The sequence below is a fragment of the Cupressus sempervirens genome, chromosome 11 (genome assembly GCF_028749045.1).
Source record: "Cupressus sempervirens isolate cs-2001-9-10 chromosome 11, ASM2874904v1, whole genome shotgun sequence".
NCBI classification, from domain to species: domain Eukaryota; kingdom Viridiplantae; phylum Streptophyta; class Pinopsida; order Cupressales; family Cupressaceae; genus Cupressus; species Cupressus sempervirens.
Genome location: NC_143128.1, coordinates 518,505,101 through 518,526,289, shown reverse-complemented (window position 1 = coordinate 518,526,289; position 21,189 = coordinate 518,505,101).

The window sequence follows — 21,189 nt, the reverse complement described above, 5'->3', positions numbered from 1 at the left end:
GTAGAAGTAGGATGGCAGGATTTTGCATGCATAGCTCGAAATAACTATACATGAGATTTATGGAGAAGTTTATTATAGTGTCATCAGAATACATCAAGCACTTTGGAAGATGTCCTTCCTGGTTGACCTAGACCTTTTTCCCTTCTCTCTAAATGATTTCTATGTTTTTTCCTTTTTGTCATTTCATTTAGGACTCCATAATCATATATTTGGAGACAAACTCAGATCCATGACTTTCAAAGCTAAAATAGATCTTTCTCTACTTATTTCAAGGTGATTCTTCTATGTTTTACTTCCTTTCATATCTTTACCTATAAACTCATATCTTAATTGGGCTGATTGTATACACATAGCATCTAAATTTATATTATTTAAGCAATTGGTTCAATTTCACATACACATTATCCTATAAGGTCCAAAGAGTATATTTACTTTATCTCATTCCACTTTATAATTTGATTTAATATTAGTTCCCTTCTTCCTTTAGGTTCTAGCTAGTCTAATTTGGATAATAAGTGGAGTCGTATTTGTAAATTTTCCTTTTTACCTCACATACATATTTGAATGGCTTAGTAGCATGGATAAGTAGAGACCTGCAATCCTATTAAAGTGTCCCCCTTCCCCCTAGACAACTTTTATTTAGACCATCAAGCTTTGATGTATCTAGTAAAAAACCCATAATAGAAGGAAGAGTAATTAGATTTTTACTACTATTATAGAAGTTTACATTCACCACCATCATATGGTCATCAAGAGCAATGTGATTTCCTACCATTTCTCATGCATCAAGTTTGGAGAACCACCAAAAGGGGTGAACTATGATTTCCTAGATGTGCATCTCTTTAATATCACATTATTACTAGTATGGTATAGAAGTATTAGAAAGTATCTATCCACATCCTAGTTCTCAAAAAATATGCCACCATGAGAGAGAAGAAAGTTGGTCTTGAGAAGTAGCATGTTCCAATTGATCAATGGTTTGTTGTACAAGAAGAGACTGAGTCAGGTTTTGCGTAAGTGTATCATGGAAGAAGAGAATCTGAGAATCCTTTAGGAGTCACATGAAGGTTCAAATATAGGAAATATGGGACCTGATACTATGAGGAAGAAGGTGCTACTTGCAAGTCTATTTTGGACCATGTTATGCAACAATGCCAAGGAATGTGTTATAAGATGTGATGCATATCAACAAAGGGTCTAAAAACCATTAAAGTGGGATTTCATACCTTTGAATCCCTCATAGGAATAGGATCTATTTGAAAGATGGGGAATTGAATTCATTGGGTGACCATAAGCTAGTAGAGTAGGGAGATACATAAATATTGGGATAGCAATATATCTTACCAATTGGGTGGAGGTACCAACCTTGCTAAAAAACTCCACATTAAGTACAACTAGGTTCATTTATGAACAAAAATATCACAAAGTATGGGATTTTGATACAAATGATCAGTGATCAAAGGGGGTAAAAATTTTGGGAGGAAAATATACCATTAATACTAGGATGTACAAAGTAACACTTGCTATGAAAAATATCTCCTACTTATCAACTATTCGATAGACACGATTTCAATTGATGTTTGAACATGATGCTATTGTCTCTACAAAATTTATTTTTTTGGGCCTAAGGATTACAATTAAGAATAGGTTCGAGGTTATGGAAAGCCCTTAGAATATTTTATATACCATAAATAAATTAGATGCATACTAGATGATGGTATAGTGGGTGACTAAGGGAACACTAAAACAGAAAAAGCTATGGTATGAAAAATATTGTAGGTAGGCAGAATTCACTCCAGGGAATCTTGTCCTATAAATCTAATGGGAGGAATGAAATCAAATAGGGAAAAATCAAGGTTAGGTGGTTTGATTCCTACAAGAAAAGACACAAAAAATGGAGTAGTTAAGTTTTAAACACTAGATGAGTGACAGATTACAAATGAGATAAATAGGTCAAAGTTGAAGTCATGCCATGAAAGTCAAAGGTGGAGGGAAGGGTAAAATGAGTTAGTATAAGGCACCACCCAAGATAAAATAGGTTAGGAAAAATAACTATACACACACACACACACATATATAGACATTTATATACATACATGTGTGTGTGTGTGTGTGTGTGTGTGTGTGTGTGTGTCTATATATGTATGTATGTATACATATTGGAGGACTCCCACTATACACATGTCTATAGTATGATGGCTAGTCATGTGGAGACCCACCACATGGTGATTTAGGTACACTTGACAATTGTACAAGAGGCAATGAAGGCCTAGTCACTATATGGTGACTCTGAATGGGGAAAATTTGACTATATAGTGAAGAGGTGAGAATTAAATGTCAGTACCATATGAAGGATTGGTAAGAGGAAAAAAATTTATTTTCTAAGGGAGAAAAAGACCCAATGAATAATGAGTCATTATATAGTTGTCTACCTAGAGAAGTAATACAAAATATTTGTACAATAGTACTAGAGTAGATTGAATGCAAATATGCCAAAGAAGGATGTAGGATAAGGAATATTTAGAGAGTGAGAGAAGAACTAGGAAGAGATTAAAGGAAAAGAGAAGTCCATATGAAGGAGAAAACACCAAAAGAGTAGGACAATGCCACATAGTGTACCCAACCAAGAGGAGTTAAAACACTCATGTAGTGAAGAAGGAAAATAAAATAGTGTACACCATATGGGGAAATATAGAAATTCAACAATGGAAATGACAAGGGATGTCAAGAAATAAAGTGTGTACAAGATAAAGGAGGAAATTAAAGATGTAGGAATGAAGCTACATCCTTGACAACAACTTACAAGTAGAGGACTAGAGCCAAGATGCATGATAATAAACTTAAGGTTGTACAAGGGAACACACATAAGGCCAAATTGTAAATGAAAAACAAATAAATCCACCCAAGTACTAGACATGTACATGATTTATGATGACACGGAGGCATAAAAACAATTTTGCAAAAACAAATAATAGGTTGATAGTTATGGAAAGGAATTGCATAGATGCAATGTGAAGGATTCCATTACCACTGATTAAAGTCATGCCATAATGGATAGGTTTTTAGAAAATATATGATAACAAAAGAATTTGTGATTGATTTAACCATTTAGATGCATAGTAAGAATATGTCATGGAAGTATTTGTGAAGGTTTGTGGTTGAATTACTAAGTAGTTATATAAGGGGAGGTTTAAAAAAGTATACCCTAAATGATTTTGATGACAAAAAATGATAAGTGGAGGACAATTATTTATGAATTCTATGAAGAAGAAAGAATGAAAAAAGAAATTGCATTAGTTGGCCCCAAGTATCTCTTTTGATAAAAAGAAAGAAACCAAGGTTTTACCATTAGTAGTGCAAGTTGCAAGAAAATTAGATTGGAATCATGGAAGAATTAAGAATAAGGTGCAACCAAGGTGCATGAAAAATTTCACATAAAGAAGGAGACGGAAGATATTACTATATTAAATGCATTTTTTGAAGGTTTTAATGGATTAGAGTATAGAAAATGGTGGAAATAAACACTAGACATGAACTTAATTAAAATATATATAAAGAGGAATGAAATTCATTGGGCCATACAAATTTCCATATTTTGCATTTGTGATTATGAAGATGGGCTTCACATCTTGGTCAATGCCTTTGATAGATTCTCACAAACTAGTACCTTTGAGTATCTTGGGTATGACCTCAAGGTTTCATTCATAATGGCTGAATTTATGAAAGTTTTTAGCATCCCTAGAAGAACTAGTAAAAAAATTGATCTAAGGAAAATAAAATGACCCATGAGAACAAATAATATTTAATAAAATTGGTATCAAGGAATATCACACCAATGGAGATGGATTTTGTAGTGAGTGCCTTTGGGAGCCATGAGATGAAGAATTTATTTATTTTAAACGGAAAATAGTGTTTTCTTATTGATGCAATGAAGAGAGGGATTATTAGTTCTAGTAGAGAGTTAGATACATCCCTCCCACATATTCTTCTCATAAATGTGATAAAAAATGGTTTGGTGTAGGATCATGTATCCATACTAGTAGATTAGATGTACAATTTTCTCACCTTTCAACACAAGACCTTTTATATGCCACATTATACAATTGGTATATTTGTAGATGCTACCCACATGGAGATTCTTCCTTACGAGTTGGAAGTGAAGCCAAAGTGTACCTTTGCACCTAAAAAGAATCTGATATGTTTTAGAGACAATTGGATGTTTATAGTATATCCACATGATAGAAATTCAAGTTTTAGGTAGTTTCAAACTTAAAGTTGTAGGGAGGCATTGATAGTGGTCGAGAGGAGACCAATGAGAGATTGAGTGGTGTCATGTGATAATGAACTCATAGAGGTAGAGGTTATGGATTTCAAAGCCACATTTGCACTAGTTTCTAGTGGCATGGTCTCTTTTCTCCACCACAACTTATAGAGGTCCACTTGACTCCTTCTTTGATGACCACAACTACAAGATTGATAAGCACATTTCTCATGCCAACATTCAATGAGGTGAGGATGTTAGTGAGCATGAGCACACTAGTACCAATGTTGAATTGGATAAACCCCAAATGGAGGTGATCTAGTTCTTGGTAATAACAACACAACAAAAACACAACACAAGACACAAGTTTTGATACCAAACTCAATTCCTTATTCATTCAACAACTGATAAAATTTAATTTTTCTAGTTGTAAGGCCTTCCCGATTACAACTAAATACAAAGAAAGAAATAGTTTTTCAAGATCCCTCAAGATCCAACACAAACCTTAGCTAGTCTAGATCTGTAACACAACATCAATCTTGTAGAAACACCCAAAAAAATCTAAACATGTTCTTGTAAGCCATCAAGAAATATCCTTGTTTCACAAACCAAAACTACTTTCTCTATTCACAAATTCACAACTTCAGATTCTAAGCTTGAATCTCTTCTCTTAGCTCTCTGACTAAATTGTCTACAACTCTACCCAAGCACTTATTTTATACTTGCATGACAAAAATTCATCCTTCTATAAATAGAATTCTCTAGAACCAAAATAAATACAATATGCCACAAGCCGACTTACAAAAACTATTAAATACACATAAGATAAATCACTGAGACCCAAATAGGTCCACACATATTTCTATGACCACTCTTCATCATAATTATTTTCTATGCACATTAAATGCACCAAATCACTTGATTAAATCTACAAGAACAACATTCGACAAACCAAATGATTAAGTGTGACTAAAACTACCAAGAAATCCAAGCACTGTTGAGCTAGAACAATGGCTAAGCTCCCACAAGCATTGTCAAGTTCCTTTTGTTGCTGAGTTCTTTGATTAAAACTATACCCCAAGAATGACCAAGTGCCACAAGCCTCATTAACCTCCTTTTTGTGATTGAGTGCTTTGGTCAACACTGAAACTAGGAACTATTCCAGTAATAACTAAGAAACATCCCTTCTTTGATCGAGTTCTCCAACTCCATGGTCCAAAGTACTCCCAACCAATAAGATTTTCAATCACCATACCATGCTTCTAAATAAAATACCTACATCTGAGCCACTACCAATAGTGGTAGAGATCATACCAACAATAGTTGGAGGTGTAGAAAAGAAAATTAGAGGTAATAGCAGTGATAAAGTAGGATATTTATCATAGGGTGATGAGGTAGTGGAGATGGAGGTGGCTATTGTGCAATAATGTGTAGGTGGGGACATACATGAGGATAGGGTGATGGATATGTTAGTTAGTATGGAGACTACATTGGAGCCAAACATAGATAGATGGCTTAGTTGGTTACAACATTTTCTTATTAGACATCTTATGAGGCCTACTATATGTTAACCATGAAGATGATTTTCCCCACCCATTAGCATTGTAGATATGGAAGTTGGGTATTTGTATTTCAGAGAGCTTTAGCCAAAAAGGGTTCTTGGTATTGTAGATAGAGAGGTAGGAGGTGTGGATGTAGGAGATACACTAATCCCACTAATATCATTTCTATAGGAGTCTCAGGGAGAGTCTAATGTCCTATAGCTAGACCAATACTTATCATATGTGCTGATAAGTTCCTCGAGGGTGGTGGGTCTAGTGTAATTGCAAGCTTGTGAGGGAATATACTAGTAGGTGAATCATCTTGGAATTTTTTAGTATAGGTTGTGTGCATGATTTTACTAGGAATTTTGAGTCTTATGGGTGAGCTATCATTAATACCATTAAGATGTTGGAGAATTATGACCTCTATAAGCCCATGGGAGAGAGTCGCATCCAATACTCCTTATAGAGAGTTGAGAAGATATTGCACAAGGGTTATTACTAGTGGAGGAGTACTCAAAATTTAACCTTTGGAGTTAAATCCAAAATGTTGGCCACAATTGAAAGTTGAAAGGATATAGCTAGATTGTTACATGGGTATATGATGAGTAGGGATAGTTCCTAAATTATCTTGCAAAGAGAGAGGTCAAGCTAGCAGAGAGAGAAAGAGAGAGAGGTTTAGTTGGTGAAAGAGAGATCCAAGTGATAATAATTGGAGGCTTATCTTTCCAAGGATATGGAGTTGGTAGATAAGAAGGACAAGGACATTTAAGAGGTGGCATATGTGGTCAAGTCATCTAGGGAGCATTAGATAGTAGATGTAGTTGAGAGTAATCTAAAATATAGAGCAAAGTAGGTGTATAATGTTAGGGAGAAGTTGGCAACTTCTACACCACTAAAAACTACTTCATGGACACATATTTAGACCTTTTCAATGTCTTTCTAGTATGTACAACTCTACTAAAATTTTATTTTATGTCATCTAGAGATGATTTATTCTTGGGCGGTGATGTCATCAATAAAGCTAGTTGATAACATGTTTGGGTAATCAAGTAGTCATTATAGTTTTTAGTCACAACCCTTCAATACTATATATTATATGCACTTTTATCTTATTATCATCATGATTGTGAATAAGGAGTTGATGTTGTCATTGTAAGTCTAACTATGAATGTAAGCATTCCCTTAGATTAATAAATGAGATTGATGATTTATTTGATAACTATAGTGTGCTTCATTATAATACTTTTTAAATTGTCTATTATGTATGTTTTAAAGTTTTTATTTGAAGTGAGAAAAATTTAGTGTTATTTCCTTTAATAAATATAGAAGTGAGGAGTAGGTATATGGTGAAGGAAACATAATGGGATAACCCATAAATGAAGGAACTATCCACAAGGAAGACAACACATTTTAGGAGTTTTTAAAGGAAGAAATGAGAATGACATTAGACTTCATCACTTTTCTACAAGTATCAACAAAAAATTTCTTGCAAAGAGAGACTTCTGAGGAAAAATTCCCCTAGAGTGTAGTGCGATATAGTTGTTTAATTGCAAAGAATGATCTCACATGTACTGGAAAATACATTCTTGGTGTTGAAAAAAATCATAAGAGGAAGCCAACTAAGAGAAAAGATTCTAGACAATCCTCTAAAGGTTTGAAAATAATAGGAAAAGAGAGACAAAAGAAAGGGATCAAAGTAGAAGGTGAAAAGGAAACCCATTTTTGGAAGGAGGAATTAATGTCAAAATCATTGAATAAAGATAAAAGAAAAGAATGAATGTACAAATGAGTTTGAGGCTATCTAGAGGTACTAGAGACTTGAAGAGTAAGTAGAATATCAAAGATGATTGAGGAGACTTATGAATGGAAGGATGGAGAAAAGGTTTCTTGAAGGGAACTAGGTAGGGGCCACAACAAGTGAATAAATTGAATACACAAAGTGTAGCACAAAAGGAGGGTACCATTTTGAGGACAAAAAATAAATGATGAAGAAGTAAACCATGATAGACAATTAAAACATATTAGAAACTAGTTGGAAAATCTCACTCTCACACTGAGGGATGAGATGGGAAGGGTTTGATAGAGAGAATAGGAGAATGAGCATGGTGGTTCAAGGGATAATAGAAAATCCATGAGTATTAGATGGATACAGGAGAAAAGATTGATAGAACAATCTATCTAACTCTAACACATCCAATTTTGAAATCCACACTATATCGACAATAACCAAATTTATGTCATGTCTAAAAAGTAGTAGTCATTAAAATTAATAGGTGATAGGAAGGAATATCTTATGCACCATTGTAGAAATTTTGAAACTATTTGGTTTTTCAATATGGTTATATATCAAGATGAATAGGCCAAAAAATTCCCAACCACATTGAGGGGAGAGTAATAGACTAGTATTGAAATGTAGACAAAACTATAGTCACCTCATGGATGGATTTTAAGGAGTTCAAGACTTAGTTGTGACTGTTGCAAGATGGCATTGGAATCATGATAGAAATCTATAGTACCAAGAAGGAAAAAGATAATACTATCAAAGAGTATAGTAAGAGATTTAAGGAGTGAGATCAAAGAAGTTGTTTAGGAATATGGACAACTAGCCAGCTAATGGTAGAAATAAGTAGTGGTTCATTGAAGGGTTGAGATCCTCACTAGAAAAGAAGATGAGAATTGTGTCACATGCATCATACATAGATGTGCACAATATAGAATAGACTTGGACAGTGAGAGAGATGACAAGGAAGAAAAAGAATGAGTTGTTGGAAATATTCAAGATATGACAAGTTACTGAGAGGGGAGGGGTGAATCAGTAACTTTTAAAATTTCAAACAATAAAACTGCATACTGATATATTCACCATTCATCTAAGTAACATACTGTAAGCATGAAACAAAATCATTTGCAACACTTGAACACGCAGATTTGGTGACCCAGAAACCTTCCAAATAGAAAGTAAAACTGGGGTGGGGATGAAACCCACAAAGCTTCGTTACTACAGTATGAAGTTGGCCGGTTAAGGCTTACAATGACCACTTCTGGTGATCTGCCCTATTAGGAGCACAAAGGATTGCTAGATCCACCTTGTTAGAGGATTTACAAACATACAATAAAGTATGCACTCTGTTAGGAGATTTACAAAAGACTGTTAAGTCTACCTTGTTAAAGGATTTACAAAAACTGATTCACCTGTTAGAATGAAACAGTGGATCTGATTACAACTGATTGCTGATAAGATCCGCTATGCTCTGATTCACTTTGATGTGATAGATAAAACTTTTCTGCTCCAAAACTTGACCTTGCTAAATACCTTCACAACTCAGCACACATACTTTCGCACGCATGTATTTCTTTCTCACTTTCACATTTTCATTCATTACCATTACATTTGAATGATACAATACATTGCATATATATACCATCCAAATAAACAATACATGCAAGGTCGGCCAAAACAACAAGTGAAAATCTCTATACAAAGTCGGCCCAAGGTAAAAACTTAGGTTCACTGAACTGACTCGGTGTCCTTCTGATACTCGGCGTCCACTGCGTTACTCGGCATCGTCATGCACTCGGTAGAAGTGAAGGCACGATCCATACTAAACACTTCAAGTAGTTTTGAACTCGGTAACCACTGGAGACTCGGTAGAAGAGATGTCACTCGGTGAACACTTCTATCTGAACTGTAGCTCGATGATCAAAAGAAACACTCGATAAAACCTTGTGACTAGGTGATAGTTAGTTTCCTTGATAATCGTCTGAGCTCGGTAATATTAATTTCCTTGATAACCTCAAGAGCTCGGTTATCACGAAGTTCTCAGTCAATACTAAGTACATCTTCACTCGGTCAAAACTGATTCCTTTCTTTACCTCGAACACTCGGTAAACACTGCCTGCTTTGTTCACCTTGATCACTCGGTAAGCACTGACTTCTTTGTTCACCTCGATCACTTGGTAAACACTGAGAACTAGGTAAAGCTTGGCTTACAAAGGAATGTCCGGTGAGAGCTCGGTAAGCATTTAGAATCCAATAAGTGTTGTAACTAATGACAAAAATGTATCATAATGCCAACAATCTCCCCCTTTGGCATTAGTGACAAAAACACTTATGAGACAAAATTTATCTGACATGCTGATGACTGATTCTGAATATACATAGCTTCGTTATATACAACTCCCCCATAGAATGTACATACAGTATTTACATGAGCTGTATATCTCTTCCTTTGTACAATTTATCCGAAAACACTTATTCACCCATAGTATACATATCCAACAATAATCTCCCCCTTTTTGACAATAATGCCAAAGAATAAAAGAATATATATACTTATATAGAAACACCAAAATGAGAGATGAACTCTGAATGTACCTAAAGAATAAGCTGGAGAGTCTTATCCCAATTCTCTTGCAAAATTTTGCAGGTGGAAAGAGCTACTTGAACTTCAGCCGAAAGTTCAATCACATGGTCTGCAATGGAGAAGTTATTATCATGGATTAATGTATTTGAATGTGCAATGTGCTTCTGCATTGAATCCATGATGGGAAGGATCATGTTTTGGATATCTATCAATGTAGATCGGATCCTTGCCTCTTCTCTCAACAGCTCTGCCTACTTCTCTGACAAAAATTTGATCTTGAGGTGATGAGATGAGCTTGAACTGGGGTCAAGCTTCAAGTTCTGTGCGCTCACCTTCAGATCCTCATCAATTTTATTTAGTTTCTCTCTTATTCCCTTAGTGTACTTGGTAACATCACAAAGCTTAGCAAAAAGAGATGTTACATTATTAAAAGAATTTTCCATATCTGCCAAAACTGAGGTTAATGCAACCTGATTTATTGCAATGTTCTGGGCAATGTGCCCCAACACCTTATTATCAAATTTCTTTGCTGCACGCTCAATCAGATTTCCTTGTCCGGAGGCATCTTCATTGAATTTATTAACTGCCTCTTCCAATTGAATCAAAATGTGTTGAGAAGTATCAACATCAACACCTATAGCCTCAGTAATTATGTTATGGGAATCCTCAATTATCCTGTATTCCTTATCCCTTTTCGATCTTAACTGCATCTGAGTAGCCTTTTTCTCAATAAGTTGACTAGCATACCTCATTTCTTCAATGGTAGCATTATCAAAGTCAATCTTTGGAATTACTATCTCTGTGTCCAAGTCAATGTCTTCAGGAATTTCCTTTCCAGTGATCATAAGTCTTAATGGTTGCTTTTGTTTGACTTCTGAGATGACTGGTTTGACCTTTGGAATAGACACAATAGTAGAGACAAAAGGACTAGCAGTAAAAACTGGGATGCTTGAGGGTTGAGTGCCAATAGGAGTATGTACAGGGTCAAAAATTTGAGTACTGGCCAAAAATGGTGATACACTCGGTAATATAGTATCTAAGCTCACTGTGCCTGAAGTAGATGGTGACAAAATTGTAGAACAAATTGGAGTAGTCAAAATTGGAGAACTCACAGCAATACCAACTGATGATGATGGAGTCGAGGAGGCCAACTCGGTAGATGCAGAGGGGTGCAGCTCGGTAGATGAAGTGGTAGTCACTTCCACTGATGATACCTGGAGCTGAGATATGGTAGGTGTAGATGGTAAATCTGGTGTAGATGAACCTGCTGAAGCTGACTCCAACCTTGATGATGTCACAGGTTTAGCTGGGGAGTCAGGAAGGGATGCAATAACTGCTGCTGCAATTTTTACCGGATCATCCTCCTTATCTTCCTCTTCAGGTTCTTCCTCTTTGTCTTCTTCCTCTTTCTCTTCCATCATTGCATGCAACTCTCCTGGTGTAACTGTGATGGATGGAGCACTATCTGATTCATCACTATTGCTGCTACTGTCATCATCCTTTATTTTTACTGGGTCTACACTGGGCTTATTTAGATGATGGATGTTTTTCCACATGTTTGTAGCATCATTTACAACATGCTCTATATCTTTGATCAAAATCAAACAAGTGTGGAATCTGATCATCATTTTACCTTCATAGGTTTTCAATTCAGATTTTACCTCTACTCCAGTGAGACTAGGCCGAAGATTCTTCAGGGATTGCTCATATATATCTTTTACCGTCTTGGTGGCTAACTCCCATCTTGACTGTACTCTCTCCAGTAGTTCTTTAGAGATATGAGGAGCAATCTGGTCTGGGGAGTATTTCCATTTTCCCATTTTGTTAAGTACCAGTTCCTCAATCTACATTTTCTCTGCATCAGTCCTTGTCTCAAATTTCAATGCCTTGAAATTTGTGATGCCAGCTCCTTCTTCCAATGATTTGAGCCTTTGCTCGAATGTAGGTGCAGGCTTGACCAATACAGGTTCCTGAATACCTTTTCTTGTCCTCCGAGTAAATACTGCAGTAGGCTGCTTCTTGGGCTTGGTAATGATTACCTTGCCTTTCTTATTTGTCGGTTGCTCTTCTTCTGATTCTTCTTCTCCTTCTTCGCCTTGCTGCTGCTGTGCTTGCGGATGCCATTGCTGCTCGGTGAGTGAAAAGGTTTCGTAAGAATACTTTGCTGGAAAATCTCTTCAAATCGCTTGAACTCGCTTGAAAGCCTTTTTTTTTGTGTAAATCTCGAATTCGCGGTAAAAAATGAGGTCAAAATCTGCCCTTTTGATGAAAAATTCGCCATTAATGTTCAGTACGGAGGTAGCTGCGATCGACAGACTGTCATCCACTAGCTCGGCTTAAACTTTGCAACTCGGTGACCAAAAGAAAATAGGTTAAATCGACCTTAACTCGGTAAGAGAAGAACCAACCATGCTCGGTAAGTGCAACTTGGTGAAAGAAGCCTTATTGCACTTGACTGAGCTCGGTAAGGTCATGTACCGACCATGATCCTGATGTATCTGAAATACTGATTTGATCATATTTTCATTCTAGGACTACTTAGGATATTGCTTTGTAGATACAGTCCTAGTCTTATCCTGATGAGTCTTAATTGGAAATGGTAGAGTCACTCACTTCTTGAGTGACCATTCCATCACTTGAATTATCTGGCTCAGTAGACTTAGGAATCCATTGCTGCTTCATTTGCTTCCGAATATTGTCTACTTTGATTTTCTTCTCATCCTTGAATTTCTTTATATTCATGCAGTTTTTAGATATATGACCAAGTTCTGTACATGTATAACATCTTACAGTGGTATCCCTTTTTCTTAGGTGATGCCTTGCACAATTTATGCCAGTATGACCATATTCTCCACAATAATGACATATGCACCAAGTGTTGTAGTCCCAACGAAATATTGCTTTGATAAGTTGTTCAGCTGGATTAAATGATTTGGATTTGCATTGTGATGCCTTATGACCTTGCTTTTGGCATTTGTGACATTTACCTTCAAATTTCGGTTTCTCTTTGCATTCATTGGCTTTGTGTCCATGCTGATTGCAATTGTAGCACTTTCCATTAAATTTTCCTTTTCCATTGCTCCAACATCTGTTAGATGTATGACCTAACTTACCACAGTGGCTGCAAGTAGGTCTTTGATTCTTTTGAGTACCCTGTTTGGAGGATTCACCTTCTTCCTTGTATCCAAGGCCTGCTTTACCATTTTGTTTATGAAAGTTTTCTTCATTTTGCAGATTCAATTGATCCATGTCCTTTTGAGATTTTACCATTCTCTCATTGACTTGTTTTTCAGAGATTAGATCACTTTGTAAGCTTGCATTGATTTGCCTTTCAGTAATTAAGTCATTTCTCAAATTCTCATTCTCAGATCTTAGATTCATAATTTCTTCATTTGCATTAGATAATTGAGTTACAAGATTTTCAAGCTAAGAGGATTGATTATTCCTTACCTCTAAGTCTTCAGCTGCCTTGTTCCTTTGCTCCAAGATTTCATATAGCCTGATGGACTGGATTTCTTGTTCCCTTTTGAGCTTTCTTACTTCTTCCTACAGAGATCCATTCTTTTCTAAAATTTCTTTGATTGCTTTGTCAACTTCATCTGAACTACTTGATGGTGAGAGATCTTCAATCTTTTCTTCAACATACTGATGGTCATTCATTTGCCTTGCAAGTTCTTTTCTTCTTTTCAAGGATTGTGAAAGATGCTCGTTTGCTTCATTGAGTTGAGCCATGGCCATTTTCAGATCTAGCTTTTCATTCTCAATAGATTTGTCAAGTCTGAATATCTCCATTGTCCTTGATCTTTGCTCAAGCTGTGAAACTTTTATCTTGAGAACCTTATTGCTCTGATACCAATTGTTGGAAATATCCAAGATATGACAAGTTACTGAGAGGGGAGGGGTGAATCAGTAACTTTTAAAATTTCAAACAATAAAACTGCATACTGATATATTCACCATTCATCCAAGTGACCTACTATAAGCATGAAACAAAATCATTTGCAACACTTGAACACACAGATTTGGTGACCCAGAAACCTTCCAAATAGAAAGTAAAACTGGGGTGGGGATGAAACCCACAAAGCTTTGTTACTGCAGTATGAAGTTGGCCGGTTAAGGCTTACAATGACCACTTCTGGTGATCTGCCCTGTTAGGAGCACAAAGGATTGCTAGATCCACCTTGTTAGAGGATTTACAAACATACAATAAAGTATGCACTCTGTTAGGAGATTTACAAAAGACTGTTAAGTCTACCTTGTTAAAGGATTTACAAAAACTGATTCACCTGTTAGAATGAAACAGTGGATCTGATTACAACTGATTGCTGATAAGATCCGCTATGCTCTGATTCACTTTGATGTGATAGATAAAACTTTTCTGCTCCAAAACTTGACCTTGCTGAATACCTTCACAACTCAGCACACATACTTTCGCACGCATGTATTTCTTTCACACTTTCACATTTTTATTCATTACCATTACATTTGAATGATACAATACATTGCATATATATACCATCCAAATAAACAATACATGCAAGGTCGTCCAAAACAACAAGTGCAAATCTCTATACAAAGTCGGCCCAAGGTAAAAACTCGGGTTCACTGAACTGACTCGGTGTCCTTCTGATACTCGGCGTCCACTGCGTTACTCAGCATCGTCATGCACTCGGTAGAAGTGAAGGCACGGTCCATACTAAACACTTCAAGTAGTTCTGAACTCGGTAACCACTGGAGACTCGGTAGAAGAGATGTCACTCAGTGAACACTTCTATCTGAACTGTAGCTCGGTGATCAAAGGAAACACTCGATAGAACCTTGTGACTCGGTGATAGTTAGTTTCCTTGATAACCGTCTGAGCTCAGTAAAATTAATTTCCTTGATAACCTCAAGAGCTCGGTTATCACGAAGTTCTTGGTCAATACTAAGTACATCTTCACTCGGTCAAAACTGATTCCTTTCTTTACCTCGAACACTCGATAAACACTGGCTGCTTTGTTCACCTCGATCACTCGGTAAACACTGACTTCTTTGTTCACCTCGATCACTCGGTAAACACTGAGAACTAGGTAAAGCTTGGCTTACAAAGGAATGTCCGGTGAGAGCTCGGTAAGCATTCAGAATCCAATAAGTGTTGTAACTAATGACAAAAATGTATCATAATGCCAACATGAGTCATAATCTAAGGATGGAAAATCCTTAACATAGACTAGTGATGAGGAATTCAGTAAGAAGGTGTAGGCCCTTAAAAAGGAGATATTGATGATGATGATGTAAGAGTTTAAATCAATGAATTCCTACATGTTTAGAAATAAGGACAATGATTTGTGGTGCAAAAAGTGTAAGGAATAGGGTCATGCAAAGGGCACATGCTCAAACAATAACTTTTATGGCATTATTAGATTATGGGACATTCCAATAAGGAATAAACATATAACATGAAGACATGGGGTCAACAAGTATTATTCACAAAAGAGTCATACATGTCCACAAAAGTGGCCAACCATTAGGTGAATAAAATGACAACATCTTATGGAAGATAAAATAACAACAAGTGTGGAGGAAGGAACAATAATAGTAGTAATAATAACAATAATAATAATAGAAATAATAGTAATAGTCAGGGTTAGTCAGATTCATATTTAGTATAATTCCAAAGGATGACATATGATCCAATATCAAGCATGTAACTAATGGTGACATTTTTCTTGTAATTTCTTGAGGGTAGAAGCACCATAACTCTTGTATAGATGGTGAAAATAGGAGAACGTGAGGATGCTAGTTATCAGAAGTTAGGTTTTAATCTGATGAGTATTGAGAAAGTGGGCATAAAAGAAGAGGTGTTGAAAATCAACCATGTATAGGAAAAGAGGGCCACATACCTGAACCCCCATATGGAGAAGTAGAGATCACAAGATTCCCAGGTTGACAAAAAAAATGATGATTGAGAGGAGAGAAATACATGAAATGGAAAATGCATCACTATGAATTGAGGCTTAGCAAGATGTAGATAAAAGTTCTAGTCAAACTCAAAGACCTAGAGATAATTGCACAACTATACACCCTACTTTTAAACAATCTACTAGTTAAAAATAGTATGGTGTACCCTAGACCCAATATTGTTGGAAATCAATAGTGGTAGACATTCTATGATAGTGGAGATGTGTATCCTCATAACCATCATTATAGAAATGATCATGGGTATAGGGTCAAGCATCAATGTACAGCCCAATGACACATGGAAGAAGTTTTGTGAACCTACATTGTGACAACTAACCTTCTACTTGGTTGGTGTAGACCACCACAACATCAAATGATTGAGACATTAATGGTGCAAAGAGTAATGATTGACACTCAACTATTTGTTATAGAATTTGTAGTGATTCCATGCAAGAAGAAGGGATATGATGCAATCCTTGGGAGGGTGGTTGGGGGTAGTAAATATGAATCATAATTGGAAATAAAACACTCTATCCATGGAGAAAGGTGGAAGAAATTTTTTCATCAACCTCAAAATATAGGTGGTAAGCAAGGACATGACTTCCTCACTAAAGTCTAAAGGAAGTAAAAAGGGCATAGATAAAGGGAAGCATTAGATGGAACCTAATGAGGAGGTAATCCTATAATTATAGGGCTTATTATAGGATGAACTAGGTCAAATGAACAGATTCTTCCACTAGAAAATAGAAGGTTATGAACTACTCCATTGTAACATTCAGGTGGATGAAGAGGTCAGGAAGGACTTGTTGTTGTTATTAACAATGGTAAAGTAAGTTCTGAGGGGGAGGATGTTGAATCAACTCTTAAAGCTTTTACTCTAAAAAATTTCACCATACATCCATCTCATAACTTAACATATAAACTAAAATATGTTAACATTGATATGGCGTATATAATCTTATTGTATGCATAAGTCAGACAATATATCATCTCTATTCAACTTGAATAAATTTTTTTGCAAAAATGGTGGAGGCTCCCATACCTTATTACTTCCCTTGAGTAAATACTTTATTTCATTTCTATAACTCCTTTTAAGTAGATACTTTCCTTGACAAAATTATGCAAAATCTTTAAAATCCCCCTTTTTGACACTTATGTCATTTGGGTGGTACACTAATAGAGTTTTTGTCTAAAAATGGTTTATGAAACTTTCCATTCTGATTCCCAAAGTGGAATCCCAATTATTATTGGCAACATCTAAAGATTGAATCTGTATTTCTAGATTCGTTGCCATATCTACTAGACCTTCTTCAGTACAAAGATGAGAATATTTCTTCATCAATGTTTTTGCATAGGCTAGTTCCTTCTACAAAACTTCCATGTGCAGAGTCAACATGAACTAAATGCTTATCAAAGTTCATATGATATTTTGCATCCTTTGCTTGCAACTTGACAAGCCTACTCTATGTTTGCAGTAATCTCTTAAAATGAACTTGACTAGTGCTAGGAGATTGTCTCAATGTTGTATTTGTTTATTGTAAATCTTCTTGCAGCTAGTCAATTGACTATTGAATCTTTTTGGTAAAGATGTCAACATCACATAGTTTTTTATACAAAGAAAAAATGTGTAGACACCAAAAATTGTCCATTTCAGCACAAATACCCTTATCTTGACCAATTAAATATCTATTTATTATTTATTTTATTTTAGCCTTATCCTACCTTTAATTAAATAAATTTTTATTTATTTAATTACATTCATCTTTATCCCCTATCCTTGATTTAAATAAATTTATATTTATTTAATCCTAGCCTAGTTCACCTCATCCCACGTGCATCTTAATCCTTCACTTTAATTAAGTAAATGACTTATTTTACTTAATTAATCCCTTTTAATTCCACTTAGAATTAAATATTATATTTAATTCTATTTGAGCACATGGCTTCTAACTTTAACCTTCACCTAACCTCACTTTCCTAACATAAGTCATCCTTCTAACCTAGGTAAATTCACTTACCCTCTAGTTAATCCTAATTTTTGATCTAATCACATCCTTAATCATTTGCACAATTCTAATCAAAGTATTAGAAAACCCTAGTCACATGTGACATGTGTCTCTTACACACTTTCACATTTGTCCCCCTTCACATGTGAACCAAACTTGTTTACACATGTGTGAGCATCTTTCCCCCTTTGAATGGTCAAAACCCTAATCCACATGGAGTCCACTTGGCCTCCTTCTTATGGACACCTCATTGATCCCAATGAATCCTATCCCTTCATCTCATTTTGAATCGCAACTGCCTATTTGATCTCATTTCCTATAAAAGAAGAACCCTCTCCTCATTTCCACAAGCAAGATTCAATCCATTGTTATGTTGTGGAATTTGTGAGAAACCAAAAACCCTCAACAATCAAAACATCAAAACTTCTTCATTTTGGTGAGGTTTGCATGTGTTTTATTGAGTAGATTAAGTTTATTTCTTGTTTTTATTTCATTACATTTGCATGCCTTCTCCATGTATTTTATATTTAATGCTTTCATAGATATGTAGGAGTTAACTTAGTTGCTTTTATTTATTTCCTTTGTTACATTTTATGCAATACATTTTGGCACGCCCAATGGGACCCACTATGAGTAATTCATTTATCCTTTTCAATCTATTTTGCACTAATAATCTAAGGTTTTTTGAATTCTTGAGTGTGTTTCAAAGATTTTGGTTGTTTGTGCAGTTGAAGGACACATTTGGGAGGAAGACAGATCCTTAAATACCCAAAAAACACAAAATTTCTATAAAAAATTGTAGGTTGTCTGTTGTGTTTACATGTAGTGTCATCTGTGCAGGTGCACCATTGTCTCCAATTTTTTAGCATCTTTGCACTATTGTTTCAATCATTCTTTCATCTCTATATTATTGTCTCTATAATCTAATGATTGTATTTGTCTAAGGGTTCTAATTTGTTTCATCTCTACTTTTAAACTGGCATCTTAGCCTATATTGTATTGTATCTACCTTTTAACTCGTGTCTCTGCATTTTAACTAGTATCTTTGCCTGTAGAATTTTATCTCCGCCATTAAACTATTGTCTTTGCCTCTATAAATCTTGAGTTATATCATTTGTGTTGTAGGTGGCTATAGTTCTGAAGCCTCATTTCATTGTCATCTCTATTTTTTTTGGTGTCTATGATTTATTGATGACTCTTAGTTTTATCATCTATGATTTTTCATGTAGCTACAAGCTCTATCATCTACATGGTTTTATATCTCTACTTTGCTACTACCATCTATGATCGACCTAAGTAAGTATTAGGTATTCATTTTTTCCTCTTATGTTGTTTGCATTTTATTGTTTCCTATTCTAAGTTGATTTACGTATATGAAAAATAAAAGAAAAAGTTAAAATATTTTTTTCCATAATCAAGCATTCATTTTGGGGAATTTGATGATGCTAATCAAGTTGATTATTTGCAGCATTACAAATGGGAGCATTCTAAAAACAACTAATCATGTGTCTTGTAGGTTTTCCTTAAAGTTATTTTTCTCTTAGGAAATAAAATTGGATGCTTAAACACTTGTGTTTGAATATATGTTGCCCTTAATTGGACAAATTAAATACACTCTTGAATGCCTAAACTTAAAACAAGCCAATGCAATCTTAAATGCATAATCAATTGAACAAAACCTTACGTTTGGATGAATGTTGTTAAAACACAATCTTGAATGCTTAAAGGTTCAAAAATCATTGCAATGAACATTTGGATTTGGTGCTTAAAATGAAAACTTACTCAATATTTAATGCAATAAAGGAATTTTCTCTATCCCTATTGAATTTCTTATGTTAATGCCAATTAATTTATTTTTGTTGATGAACTTTTAATTTCTTATATTGATGACATCATCAAGATGGAAAGAACATTGTATGCTATAAACAGGAGTTTCTTCAAAAATAGATTTAAAAACCTAAAGCTCCATTTGGAAAAAAAATTAAAAATTTCAAAACCCAATACCACTTATGTATTCACTCCTCTCATGCCTTCTGGTGATTTTGAGTGCACAAGAAATAAGTGGCTTTTTTTAACACTTTTTTTTAGAAGGCTAACTTGGGGATTTCATCACCCCTTTGGATGACCTCAACTCTAGCATTCTAGTAGAGTATAAATATCAGGAGGTGAATTCAAAGACACCTCTCTTGGAAGTAAAATCTTGTGACTCTTGGCTAAGCCCCAAAGAAATTTATAACTTTGCAAAGTGAAGGTGGAGGTTTTGGTTACCGTCTCCTCCAAGCTATGTGGCATTATATTCTTTCATTACATATTTGGGTTGCATGTACCTTGTGTATATCGAGGACACCCCTAGTTGAGCTTGTGTATCCTAGTCAATACCTTATAGGCGTGTTGGTCTATTCAACATGCTTAATTTTTCAAAACCTCCCCATTTGAAGAGGACACACCATCTAAACTTTGCTTGCATATATTCCATTGTATGCTTTGCATTTTATGTTTCAAAAAAACCCAAAAATAAATAAAACTTTCAAAATCCAAAAAAAAGCATAAAGTTTCAAAACTTGAAGACATTGAAAATTTTGAAAACTCAAAAACATCATAAAATTTCAAAATTCAAAAGAAATAAAAAATCATTTCAAAAATAACAAAAAGAAGTTTGTGTTTTCCACATAATTTCCAAATTACTTCTTCTATCCATTCATCTCATGATCATCATGCATCTCTTATCTTAATAACCTTCTTAATCATTCAAATCATTCCTCAAAATCTTAATGAATCTCAACCCTCCTAATCATTTCCTCATTTTCTTAATCATTCAATCAAATTCCCAACCTTCATTCTAATCATGATTCAATATCTGCATCAAGATCTAATTCCCTCATCCAATGATTCATCTTCATGATTCTTAATCCAATCCCTTTTCAAATTCATTCATTTCTAATCAATTCCTAATTCAATCCATTTACATATTCATCCAAAATCAATCTTTCTAATTCCATCTATTCAAATATTCTTCTGATTCAATTTTTCATAAAATCTTCCACTTTGGACATAGGAGCAACATCATAAATCTT